Source organism: Triticum aestivum, chromosome 1A (genome assembly GCF_018294505.1).
Source record: "Triticum aestivum cultivar Chinese Spring chromosome 1A, IWGSC CS RefSeq v2.1, whole genome shotgun sequence".
NCBI classification, from domain to species: Eukaryota; Viridiplantae; Streptophyta; class Magnoliopsida; order Poales; family Poaceae; genus Triticum; species Triticum aestivum.
In genome coordinates, this window is record NC_057794.1 from 499,300,065 (window position 1) to 499,325,449 (window position 25,385).

A 25,385-nucleotide genomic window follows, 5' to 3' on the forward strand; every position below is an offset into this window, starting at 1 on the left:
TTTTTAATTATCATTATTACTATTATATCTGGTTTGCACTATTTTTTATGCACAGGAAAATGATCCGAAGACTTCGACGTCACTCTGCCGGTCTGCATTGACCGTGCTATGTCACCACTTCGGCGTGTCGAGCTCTCCGCTCCGCCACCTCGGGACCGGCTTGGGGGATGAAACCTTGTCCCACATCAAGCTCGGACCGCGTCATCAATACCGAACACATTAACCAGCTAAGTCGCTTTCATGCTCAAAGCTTTAATTTCTAACTTGTGATCGGTTCGACCAAGCATTATACTTTTTTGGGAAAAAGTTGCTTGTAAAAAATTTCCTTGTCCAAACTTTGTTTGTGACGCATACATTCAAATACCCAATTCATTTGGGGGCTTCCTTCATGAAGCTTTTCCTCTTGTATATGATTATACTTGTACGGCTTCGTTCCTTGTTCGTGTATTATGCCACAATATGCACCATATTGACTTAAGCGATTTGCAAGCTAGGTTGCCTCGCTCTTGTGTTTACCCCTACGTTCCCGATTGTTCGGCTAGGGAGTAAAGGGAGCACCTCTGCGATTGTCACGAGCGGGTCATCCAAGCCGGACCTCAGACTGGGTGAAGCCGAAAGCTAGCGTAGTTTTCAATGATGGTGGGCACACAACGGAACTTGTCGTGGAATTGTCACGGCAGATGTCCTTAGTGTCAGGACTTAGTCACGAGGCCAACGCAGCTATGTGGTAGCTTGAGAGGGGTTGAGCAGGACGAGAGACGCGATGTTTTACCCAGGTTCGGCCCCTCACGGTGGAGGTAAAAGCCTACATCCTGCTTCATTGATATTGATGATGATGATCACGGTTACAAGAGTGCTCTATCTTGAGAGCTATTGTCTAAACCTAACTTGTCCAACTTGTGGAACTTGTCAATCTCCTCCCCTTTTGAGGAGCCCTGCCCCTCCTTATATATCTTGGAGGGGCGGGTTACATGTAGAGTTCTATTAGGATTAGAACTAGTCTATCTCTAATACAAACCGGATACAAGTCCAGGTCTTAGCTCCTTGTAAGATAATATTCCTCCTGCCTTTCCTCTTAAACCGGCCCACCATTAAACGTGAACCGGCCTTCCGGGTCTTGGGCCTTGTCATCTGTCTGTCCCGCACGCCGGATCACCAGTGAGTCATAATGACCAGGTGGGTTGCTTGTAAACCGCCAGGTCAAGGTGGGTCGCCAGTAACTCGCCAAGTGTTAGCGGGGTCTTCAGATAATCCGCCAAGTCCGGCCGGGTTAACTTCCGGCCGGTTTACACCGCCAATCATGTAAACTGCCAATTCTCTGGCGGTTTACCAATGAAACGCCTGGTCCGGCCGGGTTATACTTCCGGCCGGTTTACGCCGCGGGGTATATCCCCGACATTAGCCCCCACGTTTAGCTTGGATTTATTCATGGTAAACTTATGCTGCAAAATAAACACAAGAACAAATTTGATAGGTTATGCTCCGGGTTAAGAATTTTTGTAAACCGGTACCTGATCATCCTTAAGTCCTTGTTATTTCCTCCTTCTGGGAAATCCGGGTCAACAGACCAGCTTCATAATCAATTTGCCGACATTGGTTTGTCACCGAGAAATATTGTGAAGAATAACTCCTTTGACTCAGCTCCCAAAGCGCCGGTTTAAGAAATATGGGTCTGAAAATACTTATCTGATATTCAGGCGGTTTGAAGATGTAAAACTTGCCGGTTTAATATTACCAAAATGGTCGGTTTATAAATATTGATGGCGCCGGGTCATAATTGTTGTCGATGCCGGGTCATGTAATTGATCTTCCTGATTTGCTCAAAACTGATAAAATGAAGATGTTCCTCCTTTATATGCATAATACCTGTAGCCCCCAAGTCTTAAGAGGAGAACATAGTGATAACTTAAGACTTACTCCAATAAGTGTTTCAACCTTGAAGAAATCCGGTTTGTTCATCTCAAAACGGAATACTCCATATATGTAGCCCCCAAGTGCCGGGTTGTCATGTTTGCAGCAACCTGGGACTTGTAATTGCTTGATGCTCATAAAAACTTCAAATAGTGTAGCCCCCAAGGGCTGGGTCATTATGCAATAATGAGCAGGGACTTTGTAAATATAATCTTGTAAACTTTGAACAGCAACGTGTAGCCCCCAAGGGCCGGCTTAGTAAGATAATACTGAACCAGGACTTGATATATATACTTTCATGAAAATAACATATTATAATGTAGCTTCCATCGTAGGGCTTGAACCCACGTCCACAAGGTTAAGAGCTTTGTGCTTTACCAACTAAGCAATGGATTCTTCAATATTATGGACGTAAACTTGTGTACCTTGAATTATTGACAGGAGCAATTGGTAGCCCCCAAGGGCCGTCTCATTATAATATGATGAGTCAGGTTTTCAATAAGACTAAAAAATGACTTGGCATTAGCCCCCAAGTATCATGATGCATGCTTGCAGCGACATGAGACTTGCATATAATCTCGATTTGAATAATGTAGCCCCCAAGTGCCGGGTTGTAAGCCTGCAGCGACTCGGGACTATTCCTTCCATTATAGAATAAATCATATCCTTTGATAAAATAGTTGACATTGCGCTATAGCGACTTTGAAAACTCAATAATACCGGTTATTAATAACCATAAAAATCCAACCATGTTGGCTATTCAAGATAATATAATCCGGTATGAAAACCTTATTCATTCAATATCATAATGAAAATTCAGCCAAGTTTGGCTATTTGAATAATATGACCCAATGATTTATAAGCGCATGATACCAATGGCGCAAGCCAAATATATATACTGGCGACTTATAGTCCAAAGCCAGGCCGGTTTAACAAACCTGTTTCTGCATACAACAAGTTTAAAGTGTCTTGGCGGTTTACCGCCCGACGGGTCATAATGCCCAACATATAACCCGGGTTTATAACCAAGGCTGCCCTTAAGAATAATCAAATATGAAATAGATCATACCTGTGACATTGAATCACATTGTTGGTTTTACCAACTTTTTGTAGTAAAGGTGATAACCCCAATCTTGAGTACTGATAACTCCTTCCATATTGTGCCGGTTTATGATAAAACCATGCCGGGTTGTGATAAACACCGGATTAACCATATATAATACTGGTGACTTGTAGTCAAACCAGACCGGGCTGATAGTCTCCGGATTATAACTTGATCGTGTACTGACAACTTGTAGTTGAAAGCCGAGCCGGGTTGATAAACACCAGTTTACTCCATAATAGGATGGTAACAGAAAATCAAACCAGGCAGATAGTCTCCGGATTAAGATTTGACCATGTTTCGCCAATTTGACAGTGTGAACCGGTTGAAAACTTTGTCGGTTTAAAAAACACAATAAAAAGAAAGAAATATCTTTCAAAGAAAAGTGTGAAGCAAAGGCAATGACAAAACCATTTGCAAAAAAAGGCTTATTTGAGCTGATCAGATGGCATTACCATGTCCGAACACGACCAAGCTCCCGATAGGAGTAACTATGGTTCTAGTCAGCCAGGTCCCCAAATGAAATTGTGGCATTTATGCCAATCAAGTGGCATGGCAATGGTTCGGGTTCGACCAAGCCCCCAAGTGATTCTGTGGCCTTAGGCCGATCAAGAGGCATGACTGGTTCAGACGTGACCAAGTCCCCAAGTGATCTGGTGGCTCTCGCCTATCAAGAGGTATTGTATTGGTTCGGACACGACCAAACCCCCAAGTGATATAACATGATGCTTTTGAAAAGCTAACTCAAGGGGTAAACTGGAGGCCGCTTTAGAACAACTCCGTGTAACCACACATGATGTAAAAGAACAGAGACCCCGCTTTATGAAGCAGAAGCCCCCATGTGATCAATAATATGTCAGGCCAGTAAGGCCGGATACCCATGTTTGAACCGCGCATCATGGCAGTAGGTCCTCTTTGGCAATTTTTAACTTTTTGCAAGAGATAAATTCTTCTTGAACCGGGATTTTGAACCGGATAATAAGAGCTTCAAAGCTTTGTGGGAGACATCTTTCCCTTGAACCGGATCTTAAACCGAAATCTTCATTTTCAGCCGGAAATTTTTCTGATGACTTTTAAACTCGAGCTTGCGAGAGATTAATTCTTTTTGAACCGGAAATTCTTAAACCGGATTTGAGAGCTTCAAAGCTTTGTAGGAGAACAAATTTTCCTTGAACCGGATTGTAAACCGGATATTTGAGAGCTTCAGTGAGACTGACTTCCCTTGAGCCGGATTTTAAACCAGAATCCTTTCTGATGACCCGGATCTTCTTCATTGAGCCGGGATTTTGTAACTGTCATATACTTTCTAAACCGGAAATTTTTTGATGGCCTTTAAATTTTCATCAATATAATAGTAGCCTCCGGGACCAGGTTATCCTTCCCTCCATCGTCCTGGGGTTCTTAAATTTGCTGAAACTGGCAAGATTCGCTGAGTCATGTCATCGTAGCCCCCGAGTCTCAATGGTGACTTGAGGAGTTGGCTTGAGACTCTCCATATTTGACCGTGATATAAACTGGCATAACTTGTATATCATTGGCGTTGATAGCACGATGTGAATCCATAGAAGGTTGAGGTGACTGTGGTGGGTTGTAAATGATCCCATATGAGCCGTGCCAGCAACTCGGCCAATGGTTCCTTCAACCTGGCGATTTGAAGTTAATCGAAACTGTAGTGGCGGCGACTTGTGCGCCCAATAAACAGCTCATGCAGACAGGTGCGGCCTGGTATGTTGATGTAGACCAGGCCGCGAGAGACGGATGACAAAGACGGCCACAGCTTCAGAGACGACACAGCCAGATGAGTCGGCCGCGGCGTAGTAAGTCTGCCCGGACGGGAGAGTCGGCCGCGGGAGTTGTAAACTGCCACGGACGAAGAGCCGCCTGCGGGTATTGTGAACCGGCACGGACGGGGAGTCGCCTGCGGGCATTATAAGCCGCTGTAGATGGAGAACCGGCCACGTGTTGATGTAAACCGGACCACAGGCGGTTTGCGCGCGTCCGTTGAGCAGTGCGGAATGGTCAAAAGCCAATATAATGACGCCAGTGGGCGCTCCATATGCATGGTGTAACACCAATGTTGTGGCGAATAATTGTCCTGCATATAAAAATATGCAAAACCAACGTAATTGTTCTTTTTACAAAAACAATATATATCAAAAATAGACTTAGATAGATGTCACCTGATTTGTTTGGACGACGGATGATCTGTTTATCGCGACAGAGGTGGCTCAGGCGGACCACCGACTCAATATAGTTCCGGCGGCTCAGGAAGACCGGCGACTTAATGTAACCCCGGTGGCTCAATGCGGCTCCGGCGGGTTGATGTAGATTAATCTGCACAGACTGCAACCTTTGATAATGCATAATGTCGGTCTCCATGTGGAATAGTAGTCCACCAATAAGTAATTAAAGCAGCCTTGACGTGATTGATCCAGTGGTACTTTGCTTCTTGCTTTGACTAACTTTGACTGCCATTGATCTTCTTGAAAATTTGATAGTTGTACTTGCCCATTGGGACTCCTGCCCAGGGCCAGGGATCAACCATGACAGCTGGGTGGAGGGCAACGACAGTAAGGTAATAGCCACTTGCTCCTTGTCCTCCATCCTCGCATCCCTGACTCCAATATATATATATATATATATATATATGTATATATATATGTATATATATATGCAAGAAAGGTCCAACCAGTCCAAATCAGAGATAGGCAGCAGCGGCGGCTCAAGCAAAAATCGCAGGGTGACAACGGCGGCCTAGCGCGGTCATGGCAAAATGTGACTCTGTGTGATCCAATCCTTCTCCGGGTCGTGGTCATATCCACGGTAGTAGCGGAGTCCCGACGTGACGGCGGCTCAGAAGTGGCTTCGAGGTGTGCCCACGGCCACAACAGCAGAGGCAGTAGGCAATCAAAAACACGGGTGTGGGCCTCAACAGCGGTTTAGCGGAGCCGGCTGGAGGCGGGCCGAACCGCAATCACACGGAGCGAAGGCGCAGGCGGCTTGGAGGCGCACCAGCGAGTCCATGGTGGCGAGGCGGAGTCTGAGTCTATGGCCGCATCTGTTTCTGTGTCATGGGCAACTTCCTCTTCTTTTTTATTTTTTTTGGACTGCTAGAGACATCGAGACGGTCGCGTGTGACCTAGCGCCGTAGCCTTGCCTTGTAGTTTTGGAAACCGGAGATCAATCCGATCATGCATCGATTAATCATGCGAAAGAAAATTCCTCCTTCGACTTTCACTAGAGGATGCCTCGACTCATCGGGACATTGAAGACCATACTCAGTATATATATGCCTTGATTGATCTGATGCTTTAATCAATGAAATATCAGCACGTCTCCTGTAGGAATCACAACCATTGCTGATGACGGAATTTACGCATGCCAAAAATGGATGAACTGGCCGGATACGATCTTGCTGAAGTTGAAGTCGATGAAGCCCTGACTCCGGCGTGTAAACGTCTCACGGATGACCCAATTTTTTTTCCTTTCCTGATCTCGACTGACGAACTAAGACGATGTAGATCCTTTCCAATCTGCTCTTCATCTGAAAATTACAAACTTCTTGAACCCTAAAAAAGATCCCTCCAAGAACTCAACACCACCGTGCGCGAGCCCCACGGTGGGCGCCAACTGTCGTGGAATTGTCACGGCAGATGTCCTTAGTGTCAGGACTTAGTCGCGAGGCCAACGCAGCTATGTGGTAGCATGAGAGGGGTTGAGCAGGACGAGAGACGCGATGTTTTACCCAGGTTTGGCCCCTCACAGTGGAGGTAAAAGCCTACATCCTGCTTCATTGATATTGATGATGATGATCACGGTTACAAGAGTGCTCTATCTTGAGAGCTATTGTCTAAACCTAACTTGTCCAACTTTTGGAACCTGTCAATCTCCTCCCCTTTTGAGGAGCCCTGCCCCTCCTTATATATCTTGGAGGGGCGGGTTACATGTAGAGTCCTATTAGGATTAGGACTAGTCCATCTCTAATACAAACCGGATACAAGTCCAGGTCTTAGCTCCTTGTAAGATAATATTCCTCCTACCTTTCCTCTTAAACTAGCCCACCATTAAACGTGAACCGGCCTTCCGGGTCTTGGGCCTTGTCATCTGTCCGTCCCGCACGCCGGATCACCAGTGAGTCATAATGACCAGGTGGGTTGCTTGTAAACCGCCAGGTCAAGGCGGGTCGCCAGTAAATCGCCAAGTGTCAGCGGGGTCTTCAGATAATCCGCCAAGTCCGGCCGGGTTAACTTCCGGCCGGTTTACACCGCCAATCATGTAAACCGCCAATCCTCTGGCGGTTTACCGATGAAACGCCTGGTCCGGCCGGGTTATACTTCCAGCCAATTTACACCGTGGGGTATATCCCCGACAGAACTCATGAGTACAAAAAATCTATTGCACAAGTCTCATAATAACAATGAGCACCGAAGAAAGGTATCGGTGGGGGTACTATTTTCTTCGAAGATGCTCCTTACACTTCGCAGTAATATAGCATAAGTTCCCTGAGCGCGCTTTGTCTGTTATAGCCTTATGGCCTGATTGCCTGGTTATTGGAAACACCGTCGATATTCTCGACAGATGGAGTACATAACACTTTTCGGTCCTTGACCAAAGAGGGAGAAGCCGACGGTCGGTTAAGACGTGTTTAAAGTTCGGTTGAACATAGATATGATATAAGTACTTGGTACATGCAATAATTGTTTTACCCAAGTCACTTGGGGGCTCTTAAATTTATATGAGCCGTTTTATGATAAGTGTTCTTCTTCTTAGTCATTGCAAAGTTTTATTATTATTATTATTATTATTATTATTACTATTATTATTATTATTATCTATCACTCCTTTTTTCGACACGAGCGTGTGGTCACTAGCCGGGGATCCTAATTTCTCTCTCAAAGCCGCTAGAGTTTAGCTTGCTAAACTGGCCTAATGAGAAGTACTTCACCCTCGGGATAGGAGGTTGAAGCCATAGGCTAACCCGCTTGAAGTCTTGAGATAGGATGTGTCATGTTAAAGCACGACAGAAGCACTTTTTTTCTAAGGCCAATTTTCGGATTGGCACCGAACACTTGATCTTGTTCGTACCTCAAGTTTTTACCCATGTTTTTTTGGTTTTCCAAGCTTATGGCACTTTTAAACTATTTGTGTGTTTTCAGCACAAGTCTCGCAGTGCAACGCCGGACACCTTTAGAGATTCGGCAAAAACATTCTCGGATATTGCTATATATGCATCGGTTTCGAATTGTGTCTTCGGTCAATAGTTGGGTTGCCCGGCTCCTGCTCTTGCCTCCTATGTTCCGCTTTGTTCGGCTAGGTGTGCAAAGGGAGAACCACTGCGATTGTGCTTCCAGCTCACATGGTTAAGCACCTCAGTGGAGAAAGCCGAAAACTGACTGTCACAATAAGCGTAAACTGGTCAGCGATCCGATGACGGTGTTAAATGACAGGCCATTGATAACAATGGCTGAAGTGTTTACGGCTTGACCTCGACTGTCGCTGAACACTACCGGGGGCTATTACCTGGCCTCCCAAACTAAATCCTCGATATTTTGCTCTTACATTAGAGCTGAGGTTTCATGATCATGCTTAGCATGACAACCCAAAGAAAGGAACCGATAGCGGGACTATTTTCTTTGGAAGACATTTCTTATGTTAAACAAGTAATATAACATATCTCTCCGTGTACCTTTGTTTATAAAACCGTATGGCCAGATTGCCTTGTTTGTCGTAAATCTTTGCCGTCATAAAGGCTTTATAAAGTAAGGCAAACACTCCCCGGCTACTGGCCGAGGAGGTGGAAGCTGATGGTCGGTCAACAAAGTTTTGTACAATGCGGATCCGAGCATTAAATGACGTAAAGTACTTGGATACATAGAGTCATTACACATAATTTGTGATTTTACTATGGATATCGATCCTTAATTCGGCCACCCGTGCCCGCATTAAGGCTCGGGGGCTACTGGGCTTCAGGCTTATTATTTAAAAATATTAAAGGGGCACATCGATCCCCTGATCTGGTGTTGCCACCCGACCAGTGTCTCGGGGGCTACTGCATTGCCTGTTCAATGCAGAAAAAATTAAGTGCAATATAGTTGCCGAGGAGATTTTGATCCTCAGGTTGGTCGGCCACACCCAACCTGAGTCTCGAGGACTGAGCACGCCGCTTTTTGTGTCCCGAAGTATTCTGCCGAGCTAGGACTTGATCCTCAGGACGATTTTGCAAATCAACCTGAGTCTCAGCGGCTACTGGGATCAGCGGTCTTACGTCATCCTTCAGGTGCATCTTGGGTTTTAGACCGATACACACCTTGAGGGCTACTGGCTATATATCTCGGCAGAGAATAAATTGCACCAATAAAAAATATTCACAAAAATCGGCCCACATTCGGGGTGGTGCACCACCTCGGAAGCAGTCCGGCATAAAGCTCGGGCGCTAGTGGCTCGCTCCATAGAGGGCATTTCCGGCATTAAGCTCGGCTAAACTCCTTCAAACTTCTTTGAACCAAGGTGATTTACGACACCTCGGATATAGTCCGGCATTGGAGCTCGGATACAGTCCGGCGTTGGAGCTCGGATACATTCCAGCGTTAGAGCTGGGAAGCGGTCTGGCGTTGGTGCTCGGCTGCAAAAGATACCTCGAATGCAGTCCGGCGTTGGAGCTCGGACGCAAGAGGACGCTGCTGCCCGGGAACAACTTCAAACCTGAGGTGTGGCATGAAAATAACAAGGCATTGATAAAGGCCAGAAACTTAAAGGGGCTCCTCGGATACCCGACGTGTAAACTCGTCGAATGCATTTCAGCGATCCTCAAGATCGAAGATGAGAAGATTTGTTGAACCAGTTTTCAAGACCGACGACCGAAGATGAAGAATAGTTCGGAAGAATCGAGGAGCGTCCCTAACTTGAAGACCGGTTCAGGGGGCTACTGACGGTGTCCTGGACTAGGGGGTACTCACCACATCATCTCCCGATCTGTTAGATTGGGCCGAGGACCCCCATGGCCGTATGCTCATGGGCCAGTTCGGACAGCTGCCGCATACAAGGAAGATTCCACAAGACTTGGCGATCAAGACAAGGACTCCTCCCCACCGGCGTATTCGGCTAGGACTCTTGTTATCCTAGGCCTCTAGTGCATTATATAAACCGAGGCCAAGCTAGTCGACAGACAATATACAACAATCATACTATAGGCTAGCTTCTAGGGTTTTAGCCTCTACGATCTCGTGGTAGATCAACTCTTGTAATACTCATATCATCAATATCAATCAAGCAGGACGTAGGGTTTTACCTCCATCAAGAGGGGCCAAACCTGGGTAAACATCGTGTCCCCTACCTCCTGTTACCATCCGCCTTAGATGCACAGTTCGGGACCCCCTACCCGAGATCCACCGGTTTTGAAACCAACACCTGGGTGTTGATTTAGCACTATGCATTTTTATGAACTTTTTGGTAACTTTTTGCCAAAGGGGGAGAAAATGAATAAATCATAGGCTTCGAGAGAGAGCGTTGCTTTTTATTCTCTCTTTTTGTTTGGTGGTTAAACTTCGTTTATTTGCTTGGTTGAGATACTTTATACTTTGTGCTTGCTTAGATGATCATGTGTTTGATCATATGCTACCTTTATGCTTGTTGGATGACATTATCCTTTTATATTCCATATGATCATTCACTTTGCTTGGTGATGAGTGCATGTGTTTTAATTATTATCATTTTGAGCGCTCCACCAAGATGTATGTGACATGGAAGAGTAACCCATGATCCTAACTCTTTGTGCATTTGCAGTCCAAAGCAAATCTTAAACTATGCACAAATTTAGGGGAAGCTCTTGCTTTTAACATACTTCTCAAAGCGACAATGTTTTTCACTCTTATTATCATTTGTCGAAGCTTTGATCTATATGTTGTCATCAATTACCAAAAAGGGGGAGATTGAAAGTGCAACTATCCCTAGGTGGTTTTGGTAATTCCTAACAACATATAGCTCATTTAGCTAATGCTATTTCAAGATTAATATCTCAGGAAAGCTCAATGATTGGCATGACATGGATGAGAAAAGTGGACCCCTCAAAATGCTAAGGACAAAAGATTGGCTCAAGCTCAAAGCTCAAGACTCTACATTTTCTATTTTAGTGATCCAAGATCACATTGAGTCTATAGGAAAAGCCAATACTATCAAGGAGGGATGAGGTGTTGCTTAATGAGGGTCTTGCTCAAAATGCTTAGTGATATGCTCCAAAACCCTCAACTACTTTCTCACATCCACATATGACCTAAACCAAAAGTCAAACTCGGCCCCACCGATTCTTTCTATCCGGCGCCACCGAGTTTCAAATGTCATAGCCACTACCACAAACCCTAGGCAAATCGGTCTCATCGATAGGGATCTTGGTATCACCGAGATGGGATTGTAATCTCTCTGTTTCCCTTCGTAACGTTTCGGTCTCACCGAGATGAGCGATCGGTGTCGTGGTTCTAAGACCGATAGTAGAATAGGGGGGTAGGAATGTAGAGGCAAGATCCTAGCTATGGAGGAGTTGTACACGCGAGTTTTACGAGTTCAGGCCCTTCTCGAAGGAAGTAAAAGCCCTACGTCTTGGAGCCCGGAGGCGGTCGACTGGATTATATGCGTGTGTGTTACAGGGGTGCGAACCCTTGTCCCAAAGGAGGGGTGTCGGTGTCAAAATCGGAGGATCTCGGGTAGGGGGTCCCGAACTGTGCGTCTAGGCCGGATGGTAACAGGAGGCAGGGGACACGATGTTTTACCCAGGTTCGGGCCCTCTTGATGGAGGTAAAACCCTACGTCCTGCTTGATTAATATTGATGATATGGGTAGTACAAGAGTAGATCTACCACGAGATCAGAGAGGCTAAACCCTAGAAGGTAGCCTATGGTATGATTGTATGTTGTGATTGTTGTCCTACGGACTAAAACCCTTCGGTTTATATAGACACCGGAGAGGGTTAGGGTTACATAAGGTCGGTTACAAAGGAGGAGATATCCATATCCGTATTGCCTAGCTTGCCTTCCACGCCAAGTAGAGTCCCATCCGGACACAAGACGAAGTCTTCAATCTTGTATCTTCATAGTCCAACAGTCCGGCCAAAGGATATAGTCCGGCTGTTCGGAGACCCCCTAATCCAGGACTCCCTCAGTAGCCCTTGAACTAGGCTTCAATGACGATGAGTCTGGCACACAGTATTTTCTTCGGCATTGCAAGGCGGGTTCCTTCTCCGAATACATCACAGAAGAATTTGAATACGAGGATAGTGTCCGACCCTGCAAAATAAGTTCCACATTCCACCGTAGAGAGAATAATATTTTCACAGATCTAATTTGCTGGCTTGTTTTGGCAGCATGACGTTATGGCCCGGTGATTATTCAAACCGTTCCCTTTAACCAGCCGCGCACATAACGTGAGGCAGTTTTTCGACACGTCTTGTCAAAGCAGAGATCGTGTCCCCTTATTATGGGATTCTCATCAATACGGGCGTGGGTAAACCAACCGCGCCATCAATTGCGGCGCTTGGGGGATAAGCGAGTTTTACCAGGCAAGTGGGGACGCTTAGCTCCATCCGCCCATATAAAGGGATAAGGATTCACCTTTCCATCCACGCCCTCTTCCTCCTTTGCTCATCCGTTTTCGCACACTCGAGCTCTAGCGCCCAAGTCCACACTTCCCACCTCAACCTTCTCCAACCATGTCCGGAGCGGGAGGCAGGTGGATGGTCTCCTCCGTCACGGAGGGAGACATCAAGAAACTGAGGAGAGCCAGATACCTGCCCGAAGACATCGCGCACCGGCTCCCAGATGAGGGGCAGCTCATTCCCACCCCCAGGCCCCATGAGAGGGTAGTATTCCTCACCCATTTCCTCCGCGGACTGGGATTCCCTCTCCATCCATTCGTCCAGGGGCTCATGTTCTATTACGGCCTGGATTTCCACGATTTGGCCCCGAACTTCATCCTCAACATCTCGGCGTTTATCGTCGTGTGCGAGGCCTTCCTCCGCATCAAGCCCCACTTCGGCTTATGGCTGAAGACCTTCAATGTCAAGCCGAAGGTGGTGGGCGGCTGCTAGGCGGAGTGCGGAGGCGCCATGGTGGGCAAGATGCCCAACGTAACATGGCTCGAGGGATCCTTTGTGGAAACCATAAAGGGGTGGCAATCGGGGTGGTTCTACATCACCGAGCCACGCGACCCTGTATGGGCAGCGGCCCCCGAGTTCCGATCTGGCATCCCCACGTGGCTCACCTCCTGGAAAGAGAAGGGCCTGTCCTGGGGTAGTTCGGAAGAGCTGACCGGAATCCAAACATGTATTCAAAACATGGTGAACAAGAAGCTCAAGCTTGTCAAGATAGTCCAAGTTATGCTCATCCGCTGGATCCTCCCGTGCCAACAACGGGAGTTCAACTTGTGGGAGTTCGATCCGGCGCAGCATCGAACTCTGAACAGGCTCTTCGACATGACTCATGAAGATGCCTGGAGGGTGCTGTTCAAAAGTGCCGAGGTCCCCCCTCCTATTACTGAGGATCGCGGATTCAGCGCGAAGCGCCAAGCCAGTGCGGTAAGCTGCTTTACCTTTCACAGGATACTTATTTTTTTATAGATTGACTCTATGCGGGATCTAAACTCCCGTACCTTTGACAGGACTGGCAGAAGATGGCCGGACAGATCGACTGCCCGGCTCCTTTGCCCGAAGGCCCCGCAGACGCTCTTCTGGCGAAGATGTTGACTCCGGCCCCTTATACGGTGCCGGAGAAGACCAAGAAGGCCAAGGGAACCCGAAAGAGTTCCCGACGCCAGGCGTCGTCGGACTCATTGTCCGATGACTCTGCGGTGCACTCTTCCCCCGAAGACGAGGAGGAAGAAGAAGATGATCCCCCACCGACTGGGGGAGACAGGAAAAGGAAGGCCACCCCAACTGGGGGGGGGGCAAAGGGTCCAAGAAGGGAAGGACTCTCCTTCTGGACAGCTCCACCATCGCCGACGAAGGCGAAGACGAGTGGTTGCCCAGGGCCAAACCCCCAGGGAGATCGTAAGTATTTGGATACCAGAGTAACCCATAGGATTCCTTTGTCGCACTGCTTTCCCTAACGCCAAACACAATTATGCAGGCCGCCACGAGCCAGTATTGATGTATCGTCGGACGGCTCCTTGGGCTTGTCGGACATGGATAGCGATCCAGTCCCGACCGCCACCTCCCCTCATCCTGCCGACGACGCCAAGGTGTTGTCTCAAGAGGCACCGGATCGAGGGGAGACAGTCCCGGAGGCGCCTCAAGGCGACCTTCCGGACACCGGGAGCCGAGGGGACGGGGCCCCTGAGAGCTCCGAGTTCGGCCCTCAGCTGAACACTGCGACGGAACCTCCAGCGGTTCCAGGCTCGGGCAGGCGGCCTCCTTCTGAGAGGGGCAAGACGCCTGTGCCGGTGACCTCTGTCCATCCAGAGGCGCCGGAAAATCTGCTGGAAGCGCTTCGCAGCGCTTCCATCGACGAGGAGCACCGCACTATCATGAGTGCGGTGATCGAGAAGGTTTAGTCCGCCAAGAGCGGATTGACTGAAGCCTATGCCAGCCTTCTAACAGGTTTTGAGGTAAGTGTTTTAAAATGTAGTAGAAATATTACCGCATAGACAGTAGCCCCTGATGCTTTGTTCGGTGTTCACAAAGAAAAGCCGAACAGAGGATCAAATAATATCGCAGGAGTCTAATATAAGTGTGTCAATATGCATATGCAGGCTTCACTGTTGGCGTCCGCCGCACTGACGGCGGAGGTCGCCATACTGAAGCAGGACCCCGAGGGGTCCAGGAAAGAGCTCGGCCTTGCCAAGAGGCAGCTCGAGGAGAACAAGGGTAAGTAATACCCTGTCTATAGATATGTATATATAAAAGAGGACGTGATTGCAAAATGACAAGATCATCGTATGTTTGCCAGGGGCCACGACCGAGGTGGCGACCCTGAATCAAGCGCTAACCAAGGCCGAAGATAAAGCGGCCAAGGAGTGCACATAGGGGGAAAAACAAGAGGCTCGTGTGGGCGAGGTGCAGGAAGAGCTCCAGGCTCTCGTGACGAAGCACGAGGCGTTGGAGCTTGACTCGAAGACGCGAGAGTCTAAGCTTGCCGTGGCCCTCGAGAGCGCAAAGAGTGCCAAGGCCGAGGCCCAGAAGGCCCTCTTGGAGATCGACGCAATGAAGAAGATAGCGGCGGGTAAGGCATTCTATATGCAGAGCAAGCATGTAAAAGTAAATTACCGATTACTTACTCGAATCCGGAGCTCTCCAGGAGCATTCGCAGATTTGCCCCGCAGCTTGTCGGATGCCGCGCAGTTTTACCAGGCCGAGGAGGGGAGCTCAACGGAGAAGCTCTTCTGGTCTCAGTATACTGGGACCGAACACCCATTGCCTCTGAGCGACCAGCTAAAGCAGCTAGTCGAGCTGCACAAGGCGGCCGAACATGCCATGAAGGGCCTTATAGTCCGGCTGTGGCCTGGCGACATCCTTCCGAACAGCTACTTCGGCCTGGTGAGGCGGCTTGTGGATGCCTGCCCATGGCTGGAGGTCATCAAGCGGTCCGTCTGCATCGAAGGTGCACGCCGGGCTTTCGCCCGTGTGAAGGTGCAGTGGGCCAAGCTAGACGCTGTGAAGCTGATCAAGGAAGGGCCGCCGCAGGGCAAGGAGCATCGTACGCCCGAAATTTATTATGAGGGTGTCCTGAAGGGTGCCCGTCTTGTAGCGGACGAATGTTCAAAGGATGTAATATTTGAGTAAACTTGCCCGTGTGATCCTGTATGATGAAAACTTGTTTCATATGCACTATGCAACGCTTGTGTGAATTTAAAATATTACCTTCTGTTTGGCTGTTTATCCAATCTGAGAGATGGCTAGTCCTCGGCTTCTTCCCCCATGCCACTAGTGCTGGGGTGTTCGGGATAAACCTGAGCACTCTTGTTCCCATGTTTGGGTTCTTCGAGGGAGGTGCTCAGCACAACAAACCAGGCAACCGGACTAATAATGCTTTATCACTCTCACTTAGCCATAGAATTCTATAATTTTAAATTTCGGCGAAGCCCTTGGTATTTAGAAGGCCGAATTCGGGGTGTGATACACGCCTTTAAGACGGATAGGGCCGGCCCCTCGCCCTAAGCGACATAAGTCTTTAGGGACTCGAAAACCTCACCGAATAGCGACCAGTCTCTCGCCTTATCATGACAGTCAGTTTTAGCTTTCTCTACTGAGGTGCTCAGCCCGGCAGAACCGGGGCACAATCGCAGTAGTTCTCCTAGCGCTACCTTAGCCGATAGAGTGGAACATAAGGTACCAAAACATAGGAGCCGGGCAAACCCAACATTTGACCAAAGACATGATTCGGAGCTGATGCATATAATGCTATAAGTTCGGGATGCCACACTTGTGAAAGTGTTCAGACTTTTCACACCATATTGTGGGGTACGCAAGCCCCTGGTGTATTGGCCGTACCAAAGTGTATGGTTGCAAGGCGTCGTTAATGAACACACATATATATAACAGGAATCCAATAATAGTCGTGATGTTATGCATTGTTTATTCAAAAAGGTGCGTTAAAGCAGAATGATACATATAGTGCGATAAGCAAAGAGTGGGACTATGTCCCTTCCAAGGGCAAGCTGAGGAATATTATTAAATCAAATATTTCGCTCGGTATTGTAATCCACCTGGGAATTCCGTGGTGTGATGTAGCTTTCTGCCTCCTTGGTTGCTGCATCATGTGTTTGGCAATAGTGCTGCCGGATAGTGTTTCCAGAGATTAAGGTCCTGGAAAAAAAGGAAAATAACCAAACGGGAAGCCCCTAGTGCGGTTTAAGCCGCGTCTTGGGGCGTGCCGCAGTTGTGCCCCCTCCCCACCTGTGCCCATTGTATTTTTAATGCGTAATTATGTACGCGCGACACGTGTTTCGCCGTTGGGCTGGGATTGGGGTGGGGGCCACATTGCTATGCGAGCTCAGATCGCGCCAGGCGGTCTATTTGCCGATTGCTCCGAGCGTGCTTGAAGGTGTTCGGGTCTTGAAACGCCAAACTGGTGGATTGCTTTGAGAGGCTGTTTTGCGCTTCTGCTGCAAGGGCCGCAGTGTGCTCCTCTGTTCGGAGAGAGCGCTCTGTGTTTCCATTGACTGTAATAATCCCGCGAGGTCCTGGCATCTTCAGCTTGAGGTATGCATAATGCGGTACCGCATTGAATCTCGCAAATGTGGTTCGCCCGAGCAGTGCACGATAACCACTGCGGAACGGGACTATATCGAAGATTAACTCTTCGCTTCGGAAGTTATCCGGGGATCCGAAGACCACTTCCAGTGTGGTTGAGCCTGTACAATGGGCCTCTATGCCTGGAATGACGCCCTTAAAGGTCATTTTTGTGGGTTTGATCCTTGAGGAGTCTATACCCATTTTGCGCACTATGTCCTGATAAAGCAGGTTCAGGCTGCTGCCGCCATCCATAAGGACTCGATTGAGGTGAAATCCGTCAATGATTGGGTCTAGGACCAGTGCGGCAAATCCGCCATGACGGATACTAGTGGGATCGTCCCTGTGATCGAAGGTGATCGGACAGGAGGACCGAGGGTTGAACTTTGGGGCGACTGGCTCCAACGCATATACGTCCCTGAGCGCACGCTTCCGCTCCCTCTTGGGGATGTGGCTCGCGTATATCATGTTCACCGTCCGCACTTGCAGGGGAAACCTCTTCTGCCCTCTGGTGTGCGGCTGCCGGGGCTCCTCCTCGTCATCGCTATGCGGCCCCTTGTCCTTGTTTCGGCAATTAACTTGCCGGCCTGCTTGAACACCCAACAGTCCCTATTGGTGTGATTGGCTGGCTTGTCTGGGGTGCCGTGTATTTGACACGAGCGATCCAGTATACGGTCCAAGCTGGACGGACCCGGCATACTTTGTTTGAATGGCTTTTTCCGCTGACCGGGTTTAGAGCCTTTGAATCCGGCATTGACTACTGTATCCTCAGTATTTTCGCTGTTAATGCGGCGCTTATGTTTGTTGCGACGTGACCTGCTATTGCCGTCATTGGTATCTGAGGTACCATGGTTCTTTGATATGTTATTACTGCAAGCCAGCCAGCTGTCTTCTCCCGCACAAAAGCGGGTCATGAGCGTCGTGAGAGTTGCCATAGATTTCGGCTTTTCCTGACCAAGGTGCCGGGCTAGCCACTCGTCTCGGATGTTGTGTTTGAAAGCCGCTAAGGCCTCCGCATCCGGACAATCGACAATTTGATTTTTCTTTGTAAGGAACCGAGTCCAGAATTGCCTGGCCGACTCTTCTGGCTGCTAAATTATGTGTCTCAAGTCATCGGCGTCTGGTGGTCGCACATAAGTGCCCTGAAAGTTGTCGAGGAATGCGGCTTCCAGATCTTCCCAACAGCTAATGGAGTCCGCTGGCAAGCTGTTAAGCCAATGCCGCGCTGGTCCTTTGAGCTTTAGTGGGAGGTATTTGATGGCGTGTAAGTCATCACCGCGGGCCATGGGGATGTGGAGGAGGAAATCCTCAATCCATACTGCGCGATCTGTTGTGCCATCGTATGATTCAATATTTACAGGTTTGAAACCTTCTGGGAATTGATGTTCCATTACTTCGTCTGTGAAGCATAAGGGGTGTGCGGCGCGTCTGTATTGGGCTATATCGCGACGCTGCTCGAATGGGTCTTGCCCGTTGTGTTTGGCCCGGCCGGATTTGCTTTTACTGTATCCGGCGTGACGTTTATCGTCTCGCAGAGTGGTGTGCCGTCATGATCCGTAGATCGATCTTGGATGCTTTGCTTTGTCCTCTAATATGTCTTGCAGGTCTAGCGTATCTCCCCATGCCTTTTTATTTGAATGGCGTCGAGGTGGAGGCTGAGCTTTTGGCTGGAATGCCTCTCTATCGCGGCCATGAGGTGGCCGATCAGCCATATCATACGCTTCTTCCTCCAGTCGGGGTAGTAACCTGTACTTTGGGTAATTCTTGGAGGGGCGCTCGAGTTTATATTCCTCGGCCGTGAGGACTTTAGTCCATCTATCAGCTAGCAGATCTTGATCAGCTTGAAGCTGCTGCTGCTTTTTCTTCAGGCTATTTCCCATGGCCATAAACCGGCGCTTGAATCGCTCTTGTTCGATGAGATCCTCTGGTACGGCGAATTCACCGTCGCCGAGGCTTGCCCCGTCTTCGGAGGGGGGCATGTACTTCATCCTCCTGCTCCAAATCTTGCTGGAGGGGATTGTTGTTGTCTTCGGCACTATCCGGAGTGTTATTATCTCCTGTGCTGGTATCACCACTTTTGCTTTGGCGGGACTTAGAGCGGCGCCGCTGACGTCGGCGCTTGGGTTGCTTCTTGGAGGGGTCATCCTCCGCTATCTTGTCGCCATTGCCTTTGTTGGGTGTATCCACCATGTATATGTCATATGACGAGGTGGCTTTCCAGTGCCCTGTAGGCGCTGGTTCATGCTCGTCTCCTACATCGTCGTCCATACCTTCGATGTCTTCAGAGTCGAAGTCGAGCATGTCGGTTAAATCATCGACAGTGGCTACGAAGTGGGTGGTGGGTGGGCGTCGAATTTCTTCGTCGTCCGCATCCCAATCCTGTTGGCCATAGTCCGGCCAGGGCTCTCCTGACAAAGAGAGAGACCTTAGTGAATTAATAATGTCGCCGAAGGGCAAGTGCTGAAAGATATCCACGGCGGTGAATTCCATGATCGGCGCCCAATCAGATTCGATTGGTAGGGGCGCAGATGGTTTGGATTCTGGAAAAGAGTCCGGCACCTTGGAGTCACGGGCTGCGCAGAGGGTTAGGCTGGTGTTCGGCTCGATCGCCATTGAGACTGCAGCCCCTGAGGCGGTGTCTAACTACCCGTCCTCGATTGGCGCAGTTGGCTCCGAGCTAAGGGTCGGAGCTGATGCGGGCGCGGCCTCTGGGGTACTGTTCGGTGGCAGAGCTAGGTCATACCCATCGTGACAGTGCGGCGCGCCCGGCTGTGGCTCAAATCTATCGAAGATCAAGTCTCCGCGGATGTCGGCCGTGTAGTTCAAACTTCCAAATCTGACCCGACGGCCAGGGGCGTAGCTTTCAATCTGCTCCAGATGGCCAAGCGAATTAGCCCGCAGTGCAAAGCCGCCGAATACGAAGATCTGTCCGGGGAGAAAAGTCTCACCCTGGACCGCATCGCTATCGATGATAGTAGGAGCCATCAAGTCTAACGGCGACGACACAGAGGAACTCTCAAAGAAAGCACCAATGTCAGTGTCAAAACCGGCAGATCTCGGGTAGGGGGTCCCGAACTGTGCGTCTAGGCCAGATGGTAACAGGAGGCAGGGGACACGATGTTTTACCCAGGTTCGGGCCCTCTTGATGGAGGTAAAACCCTACGTCCTGCTTGATTAATATTGATGATATGGGTAGTACAAGAGTAGATCTACCACGAGATCAGAGAGGCTAAACCCTAGAAGGTAGCCTATGGTATGATTGTATGTTGTGATTGTTGTCCTACGGACTAAAACCCTTCAGTTTATATAGACACCAGAGAGGGTTAGGTTTACATAAGGTCGGTTACAAAGGAGGAGATATCCATATCCATATTGCCTAGCTTGCCTTCCACGCCAAGTAGAGTCCCATCCGGACACGAGATGAAGTCTTCAATCTTGTATCTTCATAGTCCAACAGTCCGGCCAAAGGATATAGTCCGGCTGTCCGGAGACCCCCTAATCCAGGACTCCCTCAAGGGCGGTGGCTTATATAGAGTGCGCCAGGACCCCTGCTCCCCTCCGTTACACAAGGTTCAATGTTCATAAAGGAGGAGCGTTACTGGTAACGTCCGAAGTAAAGTGCTATAAATGTCCATAAAGCTATGACTTAAACCCCAACCGTTGCGGAGTGAAGGGCTTCTCATCTTCTGGTGGTCGAGTGTGTTCAAGGTGGCCGAGTGAACACATCTTCATGGTTGAGTGGATGATGGTTTCTCTTCGACTGCTTCTGATTCTTTGTAGAGATGTCCTTGGGGAGGGTATGTTGGACAGATCCATGACCCTACCCTAGGTACATAGCTTCATCATTAGCCCCCGAATGGATCAGGGTTTGAGTGAGGAAGGAGTTGAGAACACTTCCGACTCATTCTTTGTGCTATGAGTATATCTTGTTCTGGAACAATGAACTGAGGAGACGACGTCGACTCCTTTTTCAGTCGCCTTGGTCCATTCTTGGTTTTTGTCGAGTGAATTTTCACGGTAGAATTCCGAATGATAATGTAGAGGGCATTTTCAATCTAGCAATTTGCTCTGCTCTCCGTGGATTTCGCGGGATTCGAATTTTGGGAAGCGCGCCAGACGGACGAGACCGTGGTAATCTGGACGGGTTAGGCAAGTCTCCTCGATCTCCGCGCCACCTTTTTCTCCACGTACTGCGTGCACGACTGTTGCGGGATTTGTTTAGATCGTCTGGGTCCACCAGTCAGTCACTCGGGGAACGACCTTATAAAAGGCACCGGACCAGGCCTCTGCCCCGTGCGCTCCCATTCTCTTTTCTTCTTCCTCCGACCTCTCTGCCACGCTCGCTTCTGCTCTCGTTGCCGGACCCTCACTCAAACTCGATCCTTCGCCATGGGGAAAGAGAAGACGATGGCGCTGGAGCGCATGAAGAAGGCGACCGCGAAGGCAAAGGGCAAGCGGACCAGCCGGGGCGGATCCTCGTCGAGATCCGGCCTACCGCCGGGCTGGATCCAGGGCGACTGGATCCGCTCGACGATCAGCCAGGACGACCTCGATGACCTGGTGGAGGAGGGACTGATCCCCCACAAGTCGGCACGACTCCCGGGGAACGAGTCCGAGCCGCAGCCAAGGGAGGGTGAGTGCGTTCTCCTTGCCACCCACGTAGATCGCGGATTCTCACTGCCTCCCAATCCTTTCTTCCGGGGCTTTTTGAACTTCTTTGGGGCTCAGCTCCACCATTTCACTCCAAACACCATAGTCTATCTGGCTGCTTTCGTGTCAATGTGTGAAAATTTCTTGGGTTGTCAACCGCACTGGGGTCTTTTCAAACACATCTTCACCTGCCGCTCCCAGTCGGTCAAAAAGGCCAATCCGAGTGATGAGAGGATGCACGTGATCCAGATGTGTGGGGGCCTGGGGATCCAGATGAGGAACAAGAGCACCTTCCCAGCAATGATCCTTCCCGACTCGATCCGGGGTTGGCAGTCGACTTGGTTTTACTGTAAGGACCAGCCGACCCCGGGTCAGTCGACTAGACTTCCTCCCTTTTCTTTGGCTCGAGTGGAGAAGCCCTCCCCCCTGAAGGTGGTCCCAGAAGAGAAGGCGCAGGTCAAGGTGCTGGTCGGGCGGGTCGTCCAACTCGTCCGTGACGGGGTGACCGGGATGGACCTGCTGGAGGTCTTTCTTGGTCGATGCATCCAACCGCTTCACGCACGTGATCATCCGATGTGGATGTACTCTGGGCTCGAGGATTCCACTCGGATCCACCCGGAGGACGTCAGCGAGGACACCTTGGAGAAGTGGCTGATGGGAATCACTAGCAACAAAGACAACCCTCGGGGGGCTAGGACGGTGATTCCATTCGACCACTCGCGTCAGCCAGAGCAGGTATGATTCTGTTTTATCAAGTATCTTTCCAATTCACTGTGTGACATCTTGTTGATGGTCGACTGAATGTCTTTCGATCGTTGTCTTTTCAGGCCCTCATCGACATGTACTCAATGCCCAGCGGAGTGCAGGAGCAAGACATCGAGGAAGGAGCGAGCGGGGGCGAGAGCGGCAAAGGGTACTCGGATGCCGAGGAGGATGAGGAGAGCGACGAATCGACTGATGACGAAGAGGTCGACTCGCCTCCTCGTAGGGAGAGGAGATCCAAACATGCTCACGACCCGGCGAGCGCTCCGGGCCTGGTGGCCGCGCCGATTGGGCAGTCTTCGAAGCGTCCCAGGACGTCTTCCCCAACGCCGATTGAGAAGGCCCTGAAGCAGCCCAAAGTTGTGCCGCCTCCAGCGCCGAAAGCACTGAAAGCCACCTCCTCCAAACTGCCAAAGGCTTTGCCCAGGATCAAAGTGACCGTCCCTACTATCTCCGGGTAATCATCTGACTTGTTCTTTTCGCCGACTCGAGTAATAGAACGTAACCGACTGGATGCAGGTCTTTGCAGTGCTGCTACGTTGGGAACCTCTTCTCTCCAGTACCGAGATGAGGAGATGGAAGACGCGGTTACCTCTAACCCAGTTAGAAACTCTTATGATCTTGTTCTTGATTCCTTGGTCGATTGCATTCTAGTGGTTCACTTGGGGTCGAATGATCTGTCTTGCAGCTCCACCCAACGCCATCGATCTTCCAGATGACGATGAAGATGTGGCTCTTAAGCCCAGGAAGAGCAAAAAGGTAGCAGTTGGCAAGATGTCTCGGCAAGGGCAAAGGTAGCAGCTGGCAAGATGTCTCGGCAAGGGCCAACAACAACACCACCCGTCCGTCAACCTGAAGATGCGGACAGGGCCTCTGTAACCTTCGATGCACCCTTGTCGAGTGAGCACCCCGCACCGTTGACTGCACCGGTGATTCCTTCAGTCGTCCAACTCCACACCACGGAGCTCCAAGCTGCCACACCTGGGTCGTGTGCTCTCTTTTTCACCAGCTACCCCGTCCCGGACAACCAATCGGAAGCGGCTGCGGAAGCTATCCGACAGGCTGACGTGATGATGGAGCGGGTGAAGACGGTGCATGAGAATAGCCAGGCTGCCTACGACGCCAGCGCTACTCTTTGGGCCAATGTCCAGGTAAGTAGACTTTCCGACTGCTCTTGTTCTATGAGGATATGCTACCCGAAAAAAATTCTTCTACACAATCTCCTGTTGTTTGCGTCGAATCATAGCACCCACTGGGTGTCTTGTTGTCTTTGGTAGTTGCATTCTTCCACTCGGTCTGGGCGAGTGGGATCTGAACCGGTGGGGGCACGCTAAGTGCACCCACTGGGTGTAGTCCCCGAGACCGCGGTCGATTGCTGGCAGTCAACTGGGGTCTGAGTTCTACCTTCCTTTCTTTTTCTTTTCTTCCACTCGACTCGGGCGGACCGGTCGAGTAGGATCTAAACCGGTGGGGGCACACCAAGTGCACCCACTGGGTGTAGTCCCCGAGACCGCAGTCTCGACTGGGGTCTGAAGAGCTTTTTTTAGGTTTAATTCACTCGGAAGTAAACAACCTTTGATCTTGTCGACTGACCCGTCTTTTGCCTTCTGCGGAAGTCTTGTACTCTTATTTCCAAGTTTGCTGAACTTGAGGAGAAGCAGAGGCAACTCAACCTCGACTTGGAATCGGCCCAGCAGAATCTGAAGAAAGCTCAAGACGAAGCTGCTGGTATGGAAGGTAACTGCCTGTCGAGTGTCTTTCAATATATTTCTTTGATCTCTTGTTTGATTCGATTGCTTCTTTTGCAGAGAAAATGAAGTTGGCTCTGGAGAAGAAGGACTCGGACCTCGCCGCCGCGCAAAAAGCAGCCCAAGATAAAACCGCTCTCGTAGACCAGAAGCTTGCTTCAGTCGGAACGCTGGAAGGGGAGGTGAACAGGCTGAAATCTTGCCTCAATGAATCTAACCGTGAAGTGACTAGTCTGAAGAAGGACAAGGTTGCCCTGAATTAAAAGCTGGAGTCCGCGATCCGCAAGAGGAATGACACGGAAGCTTATCTGAGGACTCTTGTCAAGAAGCTCTATCTCACGCTGGAAGGTATTTCTTTTAAACTGACTGTGTTGATGCTTGCGAACGGATCCTGCTCGGTCGACTCACTAATTTTTGGCTGCAGAATTCTGCCAAGACTTCGACGAGGAAACTGGAAAGGTCGAGACGGGTCTGGACCCTATCGCTTCTCCAGTTTGCAATGAAACTACAATGAACGTGCTCCGACTAGAGTCTCGTATCGCCAGCGCCACAAGCTACCTCGTTCGCCTAAAGGAGGTAGTCTCCTGAATCGACTCATCGCTTTGGCCAAGGGCGACGCTTCAAAATGACCTGGAATCCCTGATGGCTTGACTGAACGAGATCCCTGACTGAGTGCAAGAATGGAAGAAGTCCTCCACCCGTGTGGTGCTGATGTGGCGCTGTCCTTGGTGCGAGTCCATTGCAAGGAGGCTCGTGAAGACAAGCTGGTTGCGATCAAAGTCGCTAACACCAAAAAGCATGACTTCCAGTCCTTCATGGAGACTTTCATCGCTGCCGCTACTCGGATCGCTAATGGGATCGACCTGGACGCATTTGTCGAGCCTGCCAGCCCTCCTCCTGCCGAGTGAACAAACTTATGAGACTTGAATCTGCTTTAAATTTGCCTTGGAATGCCGAGTGATTGCTGTAACCGTTAAACTCCTTCGGGCTTGATGCCCGA